This window comes from Centruroides sculpturatus, unplaced genomic scaffold, assembly GCF_000671375.1.
Source record: "Centruroides sculpturatus isolate CEXI.00-Female unplaced genomic scaffold, Cexi_2.0 scaffold40, whole genome shotgun sequence".
Taxonomy (NCBI): Eukaryota; Metazoa; Arthropoda; class Arachnida; order Scorpiones; family Buthidae; genus Centruroides; species Centruroides sculpturatus.
This window is the reverse complement of record NW_019384602.1, coordinates 294033-315915: the sequence shown is the minus strand read 5'-3', so window position 1 is coordinate 315915 and position 21883 is coordinate 294033. Positions and strand designations below refer to the sequence as shown.

Here is a 21883-nt window from a genome sequence, read left to right as displayed (position 1 = left end):
AGGAAAAGTATGATGTACAGGGGCAAGACTCTACACTACTACAGTAATTTGAGGTGGAGAGCATACATTTTAAATTGCAGCCCAGCATTGTGATGATGTCACAATAAATAATTGCTCGTTTGATATTGTCTGTTTCTAATATTTTGGGAGAAAGATCTTTTTCTGTTTTAAAACAGGTTTAAAAAACTATCCAAGAATCACTATGATAGGGATAATTTAAATAACTTGGTACTGTAAGTTCTTATTTTATTTTAAAAGTTTAGTATATATTAACTAGTGCTGTTACATAAAACGTTTTATTTTGTTTTCAATATACTGTTAATAGCTAGAATAATAAAAGCTAAAAACCAAGATTATAATTCACTTTTGAATTAAAATGTAGAAAAATATTTTAAAATTCAGTATCTTACAATTTTGTTCTTCTTACACATCAAAAGCAAAGAGCAGAGTCAACCTTTATTTGGAGGTGCTCCTCTGCCTCAACCTGCAAATTTTGTCTATAAGCATACTGGTAATGGTATAATTATAAAATTACATTTAATAAAAATTAATTGTAATTTCATAATTATAATTAAATATAGGAGCCTCCAAATAAACATAAACTTCACTATGTGACACGGTTGTTTCTAAAATATGAGGAAGACAAAATTATGAAGATACTGAATTTTCAGTGGTTTTTTCTCTCCCTACTAGATTACATGGAAATATTGTAGGAGCAATTTTTTGTCATTCATTTTAGAACTCGTTTTTATTTTTGAAATATTTAATTAGATTTAATTTTTTGTAAGCATTTTGGAATTTCTTAAAAGATTATGATTTTATATTCACAGGTTATAGCTTGGCCCACTTGTTCAAAAATTTTATGACAATTTATCAATTCCTGGTGGTGCTATTTCTATATTTTTTTTCATTGATGGAAAANTAAGGAAAACACTGAAAAATGCGTTTTGTAGTTGTAAATGTATAAATAACCATAATAGAATAATAATTGATTTTAAAAAATGTTATTATATTTGTACTTTACTTTTGTCATTTGTCTATAATAGATACTTTGACTTTGATAAAACAAAAATATGTGAAACTTAGCACTGTACTGTTCAATGAACATCATCTGTTTGATAAAGGTTATCAAAAATTGCTTAATATGAAATGTTTGTTGTCCTCAATTTAGACCATCCTCAGCATAAAATAGAAATTGAAATAGAACATTTTGTATTAAATTAATTAAATGATTTTTTTGGTATCTTAATCAAGCAGCTTTTGTTTATTAGACAGAAAGCTAATTCCAAATTATAAGATCTCTGTTCATGTTTCTAGTATTGATTATTAAGTTTATTTTGTATTTGAAATATTCTGGAGATTGGTCTTTTCTTTTGAAAACATTTAGTAATTTCATTTCTGCAAGTTTTTCTCAGTTAGTACATCTAGTTTAGTACATTAGTTTTTTACTAGAAGGACAATTTCTAGGTTTTATATTACATAAAATTCTGCCTTAATCTTTTATTTTGTAGTGATTAAAAACAAACTTTGATAATTAGCATAAATATATTTATTTGACAAGTACTTTTAATCTTTCAGTAAATTATTCTTAGGTCTATACAGTTAAAAATTATACAACTTTACAGATAAAAATCTGTTTTACTATTTAAAAATAATCTTTCTTTTTTGAAATAGTGACTTTAATTTATCTTAATATGACAATAATTTCATTATAACTGGTAATACTTAGAATTGAATCACACACAAAAAGAAAACACCAAAACCAGTTGTAAAAATCCAATATATTTACACAGTTGCCGACCATCAGTGGACAGGCTGCTTTTCCCTTTTGTCAGCATTTTTAAAGAATTTGATATTATCATATCAACACCTTATTTAACGAGTCTAATACCAATATATATGCCAAAGACATTGTATTTATTTTATTATGAACAACTGAAGCAAAACAGAAAGACATTCTCAGATTTGTTTGCTTGGGAAAGAACCAAGATTGATATTTTTATATATATATGTTGGTATACGTATGAGAATTTTAGCTCAAATATTGTAATTTTAAATGGCAGATATGATAAATTGCATTTACAAGTTTGGCAATGTTAGTGTCATTGCGTTGGCGGTTAAATCAATCATGACTGACTCGTCAGTGGAAGGAAATGAGTTTACTTTTATAGTTAGACCGAATTATTGAGTAGCATTACAGTTTCTCTGCCCAAAATGAAGAAACAATGGATTCCTCACTTAAGAATATACAGGACATATGGTATGAACCTTCTCAAAAAAAGAAACCAGATGGTTCTTTGAGATTTTATGGAATTTTACAAAGATTTGTAATCTTGTAAAATAGTAAGGTTGATGATGGTTTTGCCACACAGCATTACAAAGCCTCCCTATATTGCTAGCAAAAGGAAAAGATATTCAAAATGATAAGAAAAAGTAAGACAGAGATAGGAAATAAATCACAACCAGAAAAATCATTGTCCTTATTAATTAATAATTGCAGTGAAAGTCAATAAACTGACTGATAGCACTGTCGTGAGCACACTGAAACAAAAGAAATTAACAAAGCAAAACATCATACAAAGGCATATAACAGGATTGATATTGCATAACGAGTCTTGCATAATGCTATTGCATGAGTATTGCATTGAGATATTGCATAATGATATTGCATGAGTCTTGATATTGCATAATGAATGCCTCATTATGCAATATCAAGACTCATGAAACATCAAGGTGGAACACATGATAAATCTGGGTGTGGATTTATGACATGTCCCATAAAATACTTGACCATTTTTACATTATGATGTTAAAAAGTATAAAGCTATTGCCATACTCTTCACAGTGTTTATAGCAATAGCTGTACAGTACATAATGTCATATGCAGACATAAAATTACATTTTGTTTATTAAAGATATTTAATATAAGCCTTGTGCAATATCAATGTTAAATTAATAAAGAATTTTCGTGCATTTTTTATGCTGTCAGTGTTTTTATTCGAAAAGCAATGTTTTTCTACCAACATCTCAGCTACTCCCCATTCTAAAGGTTGGCAAGTATGTATTTACCTAAAATGAACATTCATTAGATAACTATATTGGACTTCTACACCATGTTTTAGTGTTTTTTGTGTGTTCAGTTAATGATATGATAAATGTTAAGAAATAAATACAAATAATAACAGTTTAATTTTGAATATGTACTTTTCAGAGACTTTTTTACTAAAACATTTTAAAGATGTTTTCATACAAAAAAATATCTCAAAAATCTTTTCTATGCTGCTTTTATGATTATCATTACTATTTTTAATTGAGGTGGAACATTAGCAAAGACTTTTCTGTGTGGCTTATAGAATTGAGTTCATTCTCAAAATTTGATTGGTTGATTGTGATTACACTTTGTCACTTTACGTAATATGAAATGAGAAAATTAAAAATGTAATAAAAATTAGGGGTCCATGATTTTGTTTTTGAGTATTATTTTCGGATCAAAGTGACAATGTTCAAGGTTGCTAGCCTGAGCACATGCAATTTTTTAAAATTATTTTTTATGCAGTGTTGCACTTCTTTTGCCATTTTAATGTCCCTGAAAATTAGATGCAGCTTACCATTCAAAGGTGGTTAAATTTTATCTGAAAAGACAATTTTTTAAAGTAAATCTATTCTGTACCACGTCTACTATCCCTAACTTAATTTGATCATCCAACCAGTAGTTTTTAATCGGGTTTTTTTTTCATCAACAAACCTTTTAAGAACTATGTAAGAAAAGAATATGAAAATGGTTACATTTGGAAAACTATGCTTTAACTGCTACTGGAAAAATAAAAGAAGGTGAGTACTTCAAAAATTGTGGAATGGTTATCTGTTGCCTGGAAGATAGTTCCCAGTGAATTAATTCATTCTTTTAAAACATGCTGCATTACAAATGCAATGGATGGCACAGAAGACAACTTAGTTTGGGAAAATGATGATGCCAATGCTCATTCCAAAGTCAGTTGTGATAGTGCGACTGATGACTTATTTTCATAATGTGATAGTAAGAGCAATTAAGATTTACTTTATGTATTTAAGAATTTTTTTAATAAATTAATTCTTTATTCCTTGTTACTTCTCATTTTTTGAACTTTGTAAATAAATCTTAATATCAGTATTTTTTATTTTTTCACAAAAACCTGTGTAGAAATTGAGGTATACCTTAGAATCAATGGCAGCTTACAATCAAATAAACACAATTTATTTGAAACAAAAAGTACATTTGTGTTGCTTAATTTTCGTATCATCCAACAAACTTTCAGTTCCATTTATGTCAGATAACAAAGAGCATATTATACAGTATTTTTATTGAATAGGTACTGCAATTAAAATTCTTTTTGTTTTACATAAATTCTCTGAATATGAACAGCTGAAAAATATTTAAATGTTAAACATTGACATTGTGGTAAAAAATTATATTTGAGATTTAGGTAGTTAGTTTATTTTTTCAAATTAAAAGCATATTTTTTTAGATTATTTTCATGGTGCATTGAATTTTTAATAAATTGAATATTGAAGTGAAGAAAAAGTAACAACAAAATATATTTCAGGGTAAAATTTTGGTCCGTTCAATGTTCAAAATGATTATATAGAATCAGTTGGAAATTTCAATAATACCTTAATGTACAAACATTTGGTATTAATTAAAAAAAACTGTTATAAAGTATTTTTGTTGTAATTTTTTGTGACTATTATTAGGAGACTATAGAATAACATTTAGAAATATATAAAGTTACTGTATTTTATTTTCATTGTAAAAACTAATAATAAATAAAAATTTATTATTATTTATAAAATTAATAGAAATATCTTATTAGGTAAGTAAATGCTATACATAAAATAATTTTATAATCTCTGTAAAATAGAAAAAGTTAAAAATTCAAATGTTTTATAAGTAAGAAAATTATTTATAATAATTGTAGCGTTTAGAAACAAGAGAATGATTTCGATCAAATATAAAATTTAAAATCCATATATTAATCATTAGAAAAATGAGGAGTTTAAAGTTAATATATTTGATATTTAAAAATTTATTGTAATAGAATGTAAAACTGTTATAGTTACAGTAAAAGTAATTTAATACTTAAAATAATTTCCTGGACAAAATTCAGTAAAAACACTATATAAAAGATTCAATTTAGAAATACATAAATAGATTAATTTGTTTGCGTCATGAAGAAACTGATTATAAACTGAAGTAATTTAACTATAGTACATTTTTATTTACTTTTTCCTCTCTAAAAATTGATTTTCTTCTTATATATATATCATATGTGTAACATTCTAATTTTGATAGAGAATAGATATTACCTAAACAAAAAGATTTTATTAAGGCAGTGTTTTTCAACCTGTGGGTCGCGACCCCCAGGGGGTTGCAAAGCCTTACACGGGGGTTCGTGGGTAAAAGAAAAAGACAAGTGTTTGTAGGTCCTACAGTACAATAAAAAAAAACTACAATTTCAGTGAGAAGGCTGTACCAGTTTATTTTACCGTACTGTACAATTGGTTTTTTGATCGATATTTAGGTCTCAACAGAAAGAAAATTAAATACGTAGTTTTTTTAAATCACTGATAGTTTTAATATGGCCCTGGGGGGTCGTCAAAATTTTTTAACTTGTAAAGGGGTTGCATATTCAAGAAGGTTGAAAAACACTGTTTTAAGGTATGAATCATCCTTTAGATTTCTTAAACTTTTATGGAAATTTTTGTAAATATGTCTCAAACCATATAATTCTATTTACTTTATTGTATACAGGTAACCCCCGTATAACACGGCACTTCTATAGCACGGATTCGCTCTAACACGGTTCGAGAATTGGTACCATCCCTCGTATAACACGGTACTTTTATAGCACGGATTCGCTCTAACACGGTTCGAGAATTGGTACCATCCCCCATATAACACGGTACTTTTACAGCACGGATTCACTCTGACACGGTTCGAGAATTGGGTAAAACCCTCGTACAACAGGAAATGTAATAAATTTTTACATACTTAAGTACTAATAGTTCACGAAAATTATTATTTTCGTGAACTATTAGTACTTAAGTATATAAATTTTCTTTTTCTTCTGTCGATACACATGGTCCTTCTCGAAACTTGTTTCAATGTTGCCAGATCGCGACGCTTCTGCTTCTGATGTTGCCGAATGTTTTCCCCTTATTCCATACTTGCTTTATTCTTCATAAGTGCTTAGCACCATATAAGGAAATTTATAAAGACTTTTTAACTAGAAGCAAGCAATCTAAAATTACATACATTTTGCAAAAGGTAAAGCATGGATCTGAAGATAATGCAGAAAAATGCTCAGAGGATAAGGATAACTTGCCAAAAAGAAAACGCTCTCGGTTAATTAATAGTGTTTTTAGTGATGACGAAGAAAATATTGTTTAATTTATATTAATATGTATCACTTAAAAAATTTTTAATGAAGATATTTATCTAATTATGAAAATATAGTAGCATGTTTTTTAATTTTTGGAACCTAACCCTCCTTTTCGTATTAGTTCTTTGTTTCGTATAACACGGATTTGCATAACACGGCAATTTTTTGGAACGTAACTACCGTGTTATACGGGGGTTACCTGTATTCCATATTAAACATGTTCTTTTGAAATAGTCATTCATCCTAAAACTTTTAAATTTATTTTATTATAAAAATATGTTAAATATCAAATCATTAAGTGAATGCATTGCTTTATGAAAAATATCATTCCTTTTGAAAATTATTTATTAAGCAAAAAAGATATATGATCTTTATTTACATTAATAAAAATGAAAGAAAATATATTTGTATTTATTTATTATAATAAATAAATGCATTAAATAACTGTTTCAAATTAGGGAGAAAAATATGGAAGCTTCAATGCATTTTTCAACTTGTTTTTGATAGGGGAGGGAAAAAACATTATTAATTGTACTTTTGTTTTTGTTTCATATGACTTATTATAGGTTTCTTTGCTTTATATTTTAATCATATTTAAATCAATCTTTCAATATTATTGTATTGTCCTAGTTTACTTATTAAAAAATAATGGACTAAGTCTAATATAAAATATTTGTACTCAGATTTCTATATGAACTTACAGTTGGTTATCTGAGTGAAGTATATGATGTATATGATGACATTTTATAAAATTGTTGATTAATCAATAGAATCAACAGTTGTTTAGATATTTTATAATAAAAATATTATTTGGTTATAGCAAAAATTTTTTATATAGATTCAAAAAGCTTATAAGAAAAAAAAATTTAGCACTGCCAAAAATGCTAATCCAAACATTTTCAGGTCCATAGACTGAGTTTTTGATAGAACATCTGTACAATTATAATAAACTTTTACCTGGCTCTTTGTACAAATGTTTCTCTGAAAATTGTTTATGGGCCCAAAAACAAAATATTTAGGTTTTTAATTTTAAGAGAGCTCTAATAAAGTAATTTTATTTACTTTTGACTTAACTTTTTTCAGAGAATATTATCATCAATAATTGGGCTGCAATCTGAAAAAATTGTATATCTATAAATTCCTATTGTTGTTCATCTGTTTTTCCTTAATCACAATAATAGGGTTAGCTAAATGAAAGACGAGACCAGATATGGAAACCTTATGGACAAGAGGGCCCAATTAACTATATACAAACTTTTGATATAAATGGGAAGTCATGTTATTTCAATTAAAAATTTCCCCTGAAAGCAGTTAATAGAAGACCGGCACTGCTCTGTTCTTAAAGGAAAAGTATGATGTACATTGGGCAAGACACTACACTACTAATTTGAGGTGGAGAGCATATATTTTAAATGAAATAAATTAAAAAACATGGTTAAAAATTGCAGCCGGCATTGTGACACTGTCACAATAAATATATATATATAATGTATGCACACTGTAAAAAGATTTTTTCTTTGAAAATAGTGTTTGGATTAATACTGACTCACCAGATTTATTTATTTATTATTGTTGTGTTGTTGGAGTGTTTCCTGCACAGCATATATGTAGCCCTTGACCAATTGGTCAAGAAAAGCTCTTGACCAATTGTGTAACAACTAGGGACTGGCAGGAAAAGTTGAGAGCAAGGCAAGGGCAGAGTTGTTGGAGGAAGAAGGAGCAATGCTGTGAAAGTGTTTGAATTTGTTAATCCTATGCCATCTACATATTTTATTGTATTTCACTGATTTATAATTAAATTTAGTTAATTTATTGATTTTTCTGTTGTTCTGATTCCACATATATATCTGCACCTAGTGCCATGCCAGACCAAAGCCAAGGCTATAGAAAACAAATGCTTTGTTTGTCTGTTCATGTTTGTATCTGTGTTTAAGAATTTCACGACTATGTGACATAGCAGTATGTGGCATACTTGGTATGGCAATTTCTATAAGTGCTTTTGAAATGTGTTTTCTGAAATTTTTATATTTATGACTTTGTTTTGTATGGTAATTGTGAATCCTTCTGTATCAACATGAATTCTTTCTAGACTGCATATTGTAATATCAAAACACTTACTAAAACACCTTTTCTTGCAGCCGACGCTTTATTATAACAACTTTCAAACGCTTTCGGTCTTGTTAAAAGACCTTTCTCAAGAAAATACAATTAAATAAGTAACAAAATAAACAACAAAATCGTAAATCGAACGCTTAGTACGAATAACTGTTTTTTCAAATCTTTCGAACTCGCTTATAATCCGTTGTACATGACGTCAGTGTAACCGAAAATATAAAAAGATTACATAACTATCTAAATATAAATACTTAAAGATGCCATCTCCCTACATCGATTATTATTATTAATATGTATCTCAAGTTATATTTTTTTGAACGATGTAGGGAGATGGCATCTTTAAGTATTTATATTTAGATAGTTATGTAATCTTTTTATATTTCCGGTTACACTGACGTCATGTACAACGGATTATAAGCGAGTTCGAAAGATTTGAAAAAACAGTTATTCGTACTAAGCGTTCGATTTACGATTTTGTTGTTTATTTTGTTACTTATTTAATTGTATTTTCTTGAGAAAGGTCTTTTAACAAGACCGAAAGCGTTTGAAAGTTGTTATAATAAAGCGTCGGCTGCAAGAAAAGGTGTTTTAGTAAGTGTTTTGATATTACAATATGCNGGCTTGTTAAAATATATAGAAATATATTTTTCTATTTTAATCTTAAAACATGTAATAAAATTAATTTGATAGTATTGTATTAATCATGCATTTATTTATCTATTATTTTACATTTATCATTTGATTAAAAACTTTATAATGGTTCTTGCATCATATATGTTAGCTTTTCAACCTTAAACTAGTAAATATTTTGAGTATACTTGGCATTCTGTGTCCGGTTCATATTTCAAACGGAATTGTGTTTAATCCTATAAATTTATCTAGCTTTAATTTGAATATTTTTTGTAGCTGATTTGAATTCTAAATTGTGAGATTCACATTTCAGCATCTATATATTTTTAATACTTTCTATAAAAATGTTGAATAAGTTTATTCTAGAGTATATATAAATTATAAGTAATTTTTATTTGAAAAAGAAATTTTTCATTTTGAAACTATCGAAAAAAACACCAAGTTATATTTTTATTTAACATTAAAATTTCTTTTATAATGGCCAATATTAATATGAACAAATCATTTATTTTATATATTTGATTTTGAAAGACTTTTTCCAAATGAAAAAAAAAAGATAGGTTTTATTTCTCTTATTCAGTATTAAAATATCATATTGATCTTTATAATAAATTTATAAAATAAAATTATATTAAGATATACGATATAAATTAGTCAATTTTTATTTTTCTCAATTTAATAAATTTAGCTTAATTTTCTATATTTTGAGCTAAATTTATAGCTTAAGAAATTTATTCGACAAGTGATAAAAATTATTAATATTAAATTACAAAAATATTATTTTAAATATTAATTTAAAAAAATGAAATTGATATATAAACACTAATTGTTTTAGAAATTAGAATATTTTTCAAATAATTTATTTAATACTTTATATAAATTTCTATATCATATTAACAAAACATATTTAGATGCAATTTGATTGTAAATATGAAAGAATTTTGAAATTTGATTAAAATCTTAATTTATTTATGTAAATAATAACTTATTTATAACACTTGTATTACAAAACAAATTTGTTTAACTACGCCAAAAAATTCTTTGATAACGGTAAGTTGCCGAAATTCACTAAACATATATTAAGAATTTGTATATTTTTCTCATTATAGAATTTGTTTGTCGAAAAGAATCATCTTTTGTTGTAATAAAGTATATATTAAGGATGTCCTACCAATTTCTGCTTATACAGAGACATAAAACAGGAAATCTTCAATTTTTCTGTTGATAAATCTTTATATATATATTAAAATGGGCGACAATGTCAAATTAATTGAAAATATGTCCGAAAGAATTCTTTATTTGATATTTAAATTAAATACGTAAGATGTTACGCTTAAATTGAAAATAAATTAAATTATGTTGGACTTTATAAATTAGGATTTGATTACAGAAATATTGTTTATCATTTTTTACAATTAGAACATTTTCTATAAATGATGTCAGTTATAATCTTATCTGTCAAGCTATTATTTCTTTAAACATAAAATGTAAAAAAATAATAATACTTTAGAACAGTAATTTAACTGGTTATTGTGAAATGTGGTAAATTTTTAAAAAATATTATTAATATTTATCAGAAAATTATTAAATTTAANCTTTTATATTTCCGGTTACACTGACGTCATGTACAACGGATTATAAGCGAGTTCGAAAGATTTGAAAAAACAGTTATTCGTACTAAGCGTTCGATTTACGATTTTGTTGTTTATTTTGTTACTTATTTAATTGTATTTTCTTGAGAAAGGTCTTTTAACAAGACCGAAAACGTTTGACAGTTGTTATAATAAAGCGTCGGCTGCAAGAAAAGGTGTTTTAGTAAGTGTTTTGGTATCAACATGATCTTGGCTGAGATTGTTAGGATGCCTACTGTTTAGATTGGAAAGAGCTCCATGGTAGGCATCCTGATGATGATGTGTGTTTTGTGTACTATGTTAGATCCTGATCAGTGTTGTATAGGTTTAATGTTATATTATTTTTATCTACAAGAGTTATAGCTTTATGTAATTGCAGTATTTCTTGTTTTCTGTAGAAAAATTCTCATAATGTTTTGTATTTGTTTGTAGTTAAGATTTACTATATCTGTGAGGTCTTATCCCTCTTTATGAAGAAGTGTCATCCTTTCTATGGATGGCTTAAGGTGCATTTCTTAGTATTGTTTGCATTGTTCTAGTTCTGTATCTAGTCTATAACTACAAATGAACATGCCAATACTGAGATGACATAGGTCTATGTGTTGATTATTTTAAATGTGTGTTTTGCATTCTGCTGTGTTGTTAGTATTGAGTTTGATCTACTGTTATATTCTTTTGTTAGTTTTTGTTTTGTTTGTGCATGTTCTGTGAGTTTGTCTTGTTGGAATCCTAAATATTTGTAGACTTCCCCCTTATCCATGGATTCATTGATGTCTCCATTTCCAGTACATAATCACCTTTCTTCTGGAATTTTTTTTACTATGTGAAGTATTTTGTATTTGTCTAGGCCAGTGATTTTTAACTGGTGTTCTGTGAATTTGTTACAAGTGTTCTGCTAAATTATGAAAGCAGCATATTAGCTGAAACTATGCTTGGACAAACTTTAGCATAAATTCACAGTTTAGAATGCAGACAAAATGCAACTTGCATTTTGCAGTGAACTTCTCTTATTATTCTTGCAAAGACAAGAAACTCAAATATTATATCTAAGCAATGTTTTTGCATAGAGAATCTGTAGTTTCAAAAACATTGCCAGCAACATTAAAACCTATACTAGACCAAGTTGTAAATATGTTAACTTAGGATCAAGATCATTTAAGATGATTTTTTAAAAATTTGAATATCTATGGAAGCTCAGTATAAATCTTTGCTTTTGTATGCTGAAGTAAGATTGTTATTCGGGCCAAGAGTTGTGTTCATTTTTAGAACTTAAGAATGAATTGTTGGTCTTTTTCTGAAATGAAGGTATGAATGCTTTTATAAAACGTCCTAAAAATGATATTTGGTTTGTTAAAATGGCACACTTAGCTGATATTTTTAATTACTTGAATAGCTTAATACAAATAACTAAAGAAAACATGAAAATATTTTGACATCCACTAACAAATGCCAATGTTTCAGAAAAAGTTTCTCTGAAAACTCGCATCAGAAAAAATATGAACCTTATACAGTAGAGCCTCGAAAACTCGGCACTCGATAACCCAGCACTCCGGATAACTCGGCCACACCCTGGCAGGGCAAAAAAATCCTTAGTTAATTAATTTTCATTATAGACAGCTTTATGCCTCATAAAGTATTTTTTTGAGGTCTGTCTTATCATGTAAATTACTATACACAGTGTATTCATTAATTTTCATTTTCATGTAGTAAAGACTCTATGCCTTCATAAAGGATGTACTTTTCCTTTGTTTAAGGGTATTTGGGCAGTTTATTCTCTGTTGTATTCTCAAGCAAACAATACATACAAGTACAGTACAATATTTTCTGAGGAAACATGCATACTTGTCTTTTTTTAACCCCATTCCCAATAACCCGGCATTTTCACAAACTCGGCCACCCTTCGGTCCAGATTAGGCCGAGTTTTCGAGGCTCTACTGTAATAAAAATGTCAAGGGAATTATTTCCGTTATAACAGAACTTTTAGCACTATTGGAAGAAAACATTGCAAGTTACTTTCCTTCCTTAAATATGACTTGATATGAAATCAATTCAGCACAGTTAATACATTGAGTCATGAGTTTTCGATACAAGAACAACAACTTGTCAAACAGATGGTACATTAAAAAATGAAATTCTCTGAAATAACTCTTAAGGAATTTTTGGATTTTTATCCAATCCAAATAACCAGCTCTCTTCACAAGGCACTAAAAATTTTGTTACAGTTTTCAACATAATATTTGTATGAGCTTGGATCTCACATTCACCAATATAAAAACTCAAAAATTGAGAAAGACCTACTAATATAGACAAAGAAGTGAGGGTAGCTATATCACATAGTAGACCTGATATTGATGAAAGCTGCAAAACCCGATTAGCTCATGTATTGCATTATAATTGACTTAATAAAGAAGTTCCATTTTTATAAAAGTTTCATTATTTCAGTTAGTTTTTACAAATATAAGTTTTTAATTACTGTTTTTACTATTATGTATACTGTAATCTATAATTTTTAATAAAATGGTATGTTCATGTTTTATTTTTATTTTTTTGTTATTTAATGATCTTAGTGATTTTTTTCTGTTCTACAAATTTTTCTGATATTCAAAAGTGTTCCATGACTTCAAAAAGGTTTAGAACCCACTGGTCTAGGCCAAACTTCATTTGAGTGTCACTACATTTACTACAGTAAATGTGTATAACATCTAATGGTCATTTAGCTGTGTGTGTGTGGATATGTAGTCTTATGTTATCCATGTAAGATGATGAGATAATTTGTACAAGGTCTGATTTAAAAAGTATGCAACCTTATTTTTTTCTTTGCAAACTGGGTATCATGTGACCTTGGACTCTATTGCACTATGTGAATTTTGGCTAGCCCATTCTATTCTGCAGTCACTGTCAGGCAGCTGTGATAGTTACATGTATACACTGTTATCACATTCACTTCATCACATTAGTGAAGAAGTGAAAATGGCAGAACATGATAGATACTGATTTCATTAAGATTATAAACAGAGATGAGACCTGCGTCTACATGTATGACCCTGAGGCAAAGACACACACAATCCTAGTGGAAAATGCCATGGTCTCCATGGCCAAAGTAAGCATAACAATCATACAGGAATATGAAGCATATATGAATGTTGAATGTTTTTTTACCACCAAGGCATAATTTATCATGAGTACACTCATCATGGACAAACTGTGACAAAGGAGTACTATCTGACTGTTTTACATCACCTATGAGATACTGTTCAGTTCAAGCACAGCTCTGGCAGTCTCATCACTGGTTCATTCATCATAGCAATGCTCTGACCCTTGGATTGTATCTCTTCCAGACATTACTTGCAAAATGTGGTATTGCACAAGTTCAGCAGCATCCTTGCTCTCCAGACATGGCTCTGGCTGACTTTTGGCTCTTTCCAAAATCCAAATTGCTATCTAAAAAGTATGTGAAGTATTCTTTTCTTTGACTTGAAATAACTGAGCAAATTATGCATATTAGGGAATTATATAATTTATAAAACTTCTAATTTTTTGGATCACATTGCAGGTCATAGTTTGGGAACTGTTTTATAAAGTAATATATTTTATTAAATTATTAAATAATATGTTATTGATAAAATTGATATTTTAAATTAATTGAATTTATTTTACTATTGAGATGTTTGAATTTATACTTTAAATTAAAAACTATTGTAAAATAAAATAAGAAAGTAATCCTTATAAATTTAAATATTGTTATAAATCTATATAAATAATTTAAAATATCTCTTAACAGTATTTTCCATATTTCTGTTTTTAAAGTACATTGAAACAGCCTATAAGTATTTAATATAGTTGTAGCTGGTGTAGTGTGTGGTAATAAAGAAAGGAATTGCTTAGTTGGAATAGTTTAATGTATAGTACACACAGTAGAGGTACAAAAGTATGTGTGTCTACATAGGACAGGGTCTTATACAATATATGAAAAGATTTAGGCACCACCTACAGCGTCCCTAGAAGAGTGCCACAATACTCTTGCTAACAAATATATTGAATATCTGCAATTTAACTGTAATGGTAATTTTATGAGAATTTGATTAAAACAATGTGTCAGAAATATTTAATATAACAGATTTATAAAAATAAAAAAACAAATTTCCATTTAGAACAGTTGGTTTACTCATTAATCCTGAATACTTTTTTCTATCAATTTTAATATATACATCAGTTAATTTTTCACTTTGTAAAATAGCTATTAGTTGATATGATTTATTTCATTTAATTGTCTGATATACCATCATCAATATAACAACTATAAATAATCATTTGATGTGTTTTGTTTCGTGATATCAAATTTTAGTGCATTGATTATATAATAATCAAGTATATTTGTTTAATATTTAATTGTATGAATATTTAAATATTCAAGCATTAACCATGGATGACATTCAAAAATTATATGAGTTTCACTTAATTTGTTTCTTCTATTTTCATTTTGTCTTTAACACACTAAAAACTAAAGACTAGATATGAATGGAAAGCAAAGTTGAATTAAAAATTGAAACAAATATTTTATATTAATATTATTTTTGCAATCTAAATTTCATTAATTTAAGGATAAAAATAAATTTTAGTACAAAAAAAATAACAACCTTAAAAAGTAATCAAATTAAGTAATTTGATATGAATTTCAATTTCACTTTTAATATGTTAATATGTTCAAAAAATATTTTAATGAATGATAAAATAAAAATCAATTATATGTATATTTATATACTTATTAAAAGTAAATTTAGTATATTATATCCAGTGACAAAATACTGTATAATTAAAATAATATAAATTTCTTAAACTGTGTATTTTTATGAATAAATTATGCATTTTTAGACCAATATGTTTATATCCTTTGAAGTAATGTTTTTAATACCTTAAATATTCAATTAAAGATACATTCATTTAGATAATATATTAGATACTCCAAAATAATTTGGATCAAAAATAGAATCTTTTTTTATTGAAATTGAATATTTTGTTTGAGATAAGTGAAAATATTAATTCTTAATTTAGAAAATAAAACATACGGATTTTAAGATAAGAATTTTTTGATTTAAAACAATACTCCATAATTAGTACATATTTTTATAAAATATTTTTGAATAATAATTAAAACATGTTATATCCATCTTTTATTATATTAGTGATATTCTAAAATTTTAAGAAATTAAAAAGAAAATTTTTTATAGTAGAAAGACAGATTTTAGAATTTTCAATTATATTTAAGATAACATAACTGAAAATATAATAAATGCCGATTAAGATCAAATTTTATATTGAAAATATACCAATTAGTTTTTGTCACATTATATACAAGAAGAAAAATGACGATCTTTTGATTTTGAAATTCTTAATCAATGAGTAGTGCTCTATCAACCATCAAATATTTGTTAAGTACATTGTATTTTTCAGATTGTATCTTTCTGCTTCTCCCATTTTAACTTTTTTAATGTTTTTTATACCATCTACAATCTTCATTGAACTATTGTTCCTAAACAGAAGTATTCATGCTGAAGTTGGCATTTCACAATCTTGTGCATTAATATGTTTGCCTCTGATTTTTTTTGGTTGAATTTTCTTGGTCATTGTAACAATAATATTTTCATGGAATTAAATATCTTATTTCACATTTTCTTTTTGTTATTTAGAATTAGTTTAATAGATATGTATTTTGTACAATAAAAAATAACTGTTTAAATTTTGCGAATATAAATTTAAAAAATCTTATTAGAAGTAAAGCTAATTTTATACCATTTAACACTTTTTGAAGTAATTTAGCTTTATTTTAAAAATGAAACTGCATATAGATTGATTATATTCTGAAAATGACACTACTGGTAATTCCTTTAAAAGTATTAGATATAATAAAAATTAATTTGATTTCTGATAAGACTATTTAACTTTGTTCTTAATTTATTCTTATTTTGTTATTTTTGTCTATATTTATTTTGTTCTTAAATTTATTCTTACATGCTTTTTTTTGCAATGGAAATTGAAATTTATCAATTTAAAAAAGTTACTTGCTTTTTGTAAAAAACATCTGTTAGTAATACAGATATAAACTATAATGTATCAATTGTAATCCTGTTTTATGTAGTTAAGTTAAGTTTTAATTAAATAGTTAAATAATTCTTGTGATTAAACATTTTGAGAATTAAATTTTGAAACAGAAATGTCTGTCTATGATGTAATATCTTTAATCTTTCAGATATTAAAATATTTTGTGTTGATTTTTTTTAATGTTAATAAATCTGGAGTAGGATATTAGAAAATTCATATATGTTAAAATTAAACATTGAATAATTGAATAGCCAAATAGAAAAATTAAATCATCTATATATATATAAAATTAATATGTATAAGCAGAGAAGAGCCAATAGAGGAAAGTTGACTCTGTTAGTGTTAATTGTGTTCTTGTGATTATGAATGGATGTTCAGAAGACTGTATATATATATATATATATATATACATCTTTGAATAAATTAAATTATTTACACACTATTGAAGACAAAATATAAAAAAAACATTTTTTTAGTCTTCTGAACATCCATTCATAATCACAAGAACACACTAACAGTCAACTTTCCTCTATAGGCTCTTCTCTGCTTATACATATGCAATTATTTAAAGTTCGTACAATGTTGGATATATTTATAAAAATTTCTTTGTAAAATAAAGATTAAAAACTTCAATAAACCTTCAAAAATATTTTTTGAATTTTGTCTTTAATGTTGTACAAATCAGGGATGTTAGGAAGGGGGAAAAGTGTTGTGGCCAAAAGAAGAGAGCAGTTGTCATGTTAAGAGGGAAAGCAATCTCTTAGGTATTGCTTTCTCCCTTTCCCCCAAGGAAAGTCTGTTGGTTTGGTCTGATAGTGTTACATGCTGTGGATGATTTTAAATTAAAATTGTATTCAAAACATTGACAGCAAGAAGTGGTTCAGCCATGGCCAGACTGGCTTCTACAGCCTTGCAAATATATTCATCTTAAATTTTTAATCTTCAATAAAATAAGTAATTTATAAAATTATATTTTTAATAAAAATATAATTAATTTTGAATCAAACTGTCTTATTCAGATTTTAATAGTGTTTTAATTGCTAAAAAGATCAAAATAACCAAATTAGTAATCTTTTCAAAAACATACTTGAACATTAATATGAGTGTTATAATTTGAGTACACTTTTTATGCCTACTATAGCACTGCACAAATTCTTTATTTTACCAAATACTTACCTAATGATATGGAGAAACATCATACATTCATCAGAAGGAGTAAGAATGTATAAATATGAAAGTTGTTAATATTTATGGATTTGCTTATATTTATAATACAATACATGTTGGATAGTAAATATATAATAAATGATAATTGTTCAAATGATGTATGCCTACTATTCCCACTAAAGCCAAAATACTAATTATAGATTATAATCCTTAAGTAAACTTTTGAGTTTGTAGAATATCTTATTATAGAAATCGATTATATTCAGATGTCCAGATTCAAAATTAAATAATCGGAGATTTAAAAATTATATAAAAATATTATAAATATTAAAATATAGAAATAAAAATATGTTACTAGTTATTTTTAGGTATTTAAGTAAAATGAAAAAAATCAGATGTAATATGGCTGATTAACACCTGATTTGTTGTTTTTAAATTATTAAATTTATAATAATCATTTTGATCTCGGAATTTTCCGATTTTATTTTAAATGAAAGACTCCTAATTTAGGTACGTACAAGTATTTTGAGTAACAAACCATCTAATTAATTTAAAGTGATTGATAGCTAATGCATTTTCAGTGATGTAATATCATATGTATTAAGTCTAAATCTTTATTTCTTTTACAAACAAATATATAAGATAGAATTTGTGTGTTTATAAAGAAAATATAGTATATAAGTTATGTTGTGTTATATTATCATGATCAGTTTAAAATAATATTTAGGCCATATTAAATCTGCAAACTCTTTTCATCTTTGTTATAATGTATAATCATGAGATTTAAATATAGATTTTTTTTTTTAGTCAATAACAGATGAAATATAACAATATCAATATAAAAAATTTAAATCTGCATTTATTAATCCATATTTAAAACCACGTTTATGGTTAGGTGGCTTGTTAAAATATATAGAAATATATTTTTCTATTTTAATCTTAAAACATGTAATAAAATTAATTTGATAGTATTGTATTAATCATGCATTTATTTATCTATTATTTTACATTTATCATTTGATTAAAAACTTTATAATGGTTCTTGCATCATATATGTTAGCTTTTCAACCTTAAACTAGTAAATATTTTGAGTATACTTGGCATTCTGTGTCCGGTTCATATTTCAAACGGAATTGTGTTTAATCCTATAAATTTATCTAGCTTTAATTTGAATATTTTTTGTAGCTGATTTGAATTCTAAATTGTGAGATTCACATTTCAGCATCTATATATTTTTAATACTTTCTATAAAAATGTTGAATAAGTTTATTCTAGAGTATATATAAATTATAAGTAATTTTTATTTGAAAAAGAAATTTTTCATTTTGAAACTATCGAAAAAAACACCAAGTTATATTTTTATTTAACATTAAAATTTCTTTTATAATGGCCAATATTAATATGAACAAATCATTTATTTTATATATTTGATTTTGAAAGACTTTTTCCAAATGAAAAAAAAAAGATAGGTTTTATTTCTCTTATTCAGTATTAAAATATCATATTGATCTTTATAATAAATTTATAAAATAAAATTATATTAAGATATACGATATAAATTAGTCAATTTTTATTTTTCTCAATTTAATAAATTTAGCTTAATTTTCTATATTTTGAGCTAAATTTATAGCTTAAGAAATTTATTCGACAAGTGATAAAAATTATTAATATTAAATTACAAAAATATTATTTTAAATATTAATTTAAAAAAATGAAATTGATATATAAACACTAATTGTTTTAGAAATTAGAATATTTTTCAAATAATTTATTTAATACTTTATATAAATTTCTATATCATATTAACAAAACATATTTAGATGCAATTTGATTGTAAATATGAAAGAATTTTGAAATTTGATTAAAATCTTAATTTATTTATGTAAATAATAACTTATTTATAACACTTGTATTACAAAACAAATTTGTTTAACTACGCCAAAAAATTCTTTGATAACGGTAAGTTGCCGAAATTCACTAAACATATATTAAGAATTTGTATATTTTTCTCATTATAGAATTTGTTTGTCGAAAAGAATCATCTTTTGTTGTAATAAAGTATATATTAAGGATGTCCTACCAATTTCTGCTTATACAGAGACATAAAACAGGAAATCTTCAATTTTTCTGTTGATAAATCTTTATATATATATTAAAATGGGCGACAATGTCAAATTAATTGAAAATATGTCCGAAAGAATTCTTTATTTGATATTTAAATTAAATACGTAAGATGTTACGCTTAAATTGAAAATAAATTAAATTATGTTGGACTTTATAAATTAGGATTTGATTACAGAAATATTGTTTATCATTTTTTACAATTAGAACATTTTCTATAAATGATGTCAGTTATAATCTTATCTGTCAAGCTATTATTTCTTTAAACATAAAATGTAAAAAAATAATAATACTTTAGAACAGTAATTTAACTGGTTATTGTGAAATGTGGTAAATTTTTAAAAAATATTATTAATATTTATCAGAAAATTATTAAATTTAAGCAACAACTTAAAAGAAAAAAACTTAATAAAGCACATTTTCTTTATATCGAAGGATTTGAGTAACAAAAAAACCGAGCTTTTAAAATTCGCGTTTTTTTTTTTTTATCAAAACATATGAATTTAATCACTATATGTATCTAAAATTTGAAAATAATATTGAATAAGTCTTTCTACAATTAGATTTTATTCATTTTTATTATTTTACCGTCAATAAGTTAAAAGAAATAGAGTTATTTTTATGTTTTAAAAATAATATTTTAAACTTTAAAAATTTTTACGTTTGTAAAATATTAAAATTTTTATTAAATTTAATATATTTATTTTTATCATCTTGAACTAAATGCAATTTACTTTTTTTTTTTCCTGTTTAATTTTAAATTCATTATTTATTTCATGCATTATCATTACTTATATGAATTTATCCTCTTTTTTTTTAAGTTGTTGAATACTTTAAATAAAAATCAAGTAATAAAAACATTTTTAAATTAAAAATAAAATTTTATATCATAATATATATAATAAAATTAATTATATATCAGGTGTACATTACTCTCACTGTATTAATTACATCAAGCAGATTAATTTATTCAGTTAAGAATGAGGATAATTAAATTAAAAGTATCAACAAAAGGAACAAACCGTTTTGTTAATAAATTCAAATTCAATAAGTTACTTAAAAGATGCATTAAATTTTTACAATTAAGAAAAATATTTAATTACGGGAGGAAAAAATAATAATAATTTAAAAATAATTAATTCAGTGTTAAAACATCATTAGTTAACATTTAGAGATTTGTAATATTTGTAAAATAAATTTTTAAACAAATTGCGCATTCCGTGTTAAATAATGTAGATGGAGAAATGAAAATTTTATGCATTATAGACCAAACACATTATATAAATAGCACTAATAATAATAATAAACAAGCAGATCAATACCATCTTAAACATACACAAATCTGACATGATCAATTACTTAGAAACCATACAAATATCAAGTAAAAATATTTCAATTTAATCAAATAATTTAATATTATGAATGTTAAATTAATTAAATGTTGAGAATAATACAGACATACCTATATATATGTATACACTCTGTTGTTTATAAGTGTATATATATATATATTTATATAAAGTATTGTGTAATACATATTGTTATCTTTTGATCAAAATTTGGTATTAGTATCACTTTGGTTTTGGAGCCACAAATTTCCTGTAATATCTCGTTAATCAGGGGACATCATTCAATTTCTGTTCCCCTGCATTATTTTGCTGACTGTATTGAATGTAGATTTAGCCATGTCCTCGTCCAGCC

At 25.5% G+C, this 21883-nt stretch overlaps 1 long non-coding RNA gene across 1 annotated transcript in view; it reads left to right on the top strand.

Moving 5' to 3' along the window:
* Positions 1–21883, top strand: part of LOC111625028 — a 34204-nt gene that overhangs the window by 5752 nt on the left and 6569 nt on the right. The window lies entirely within an intron of this gene.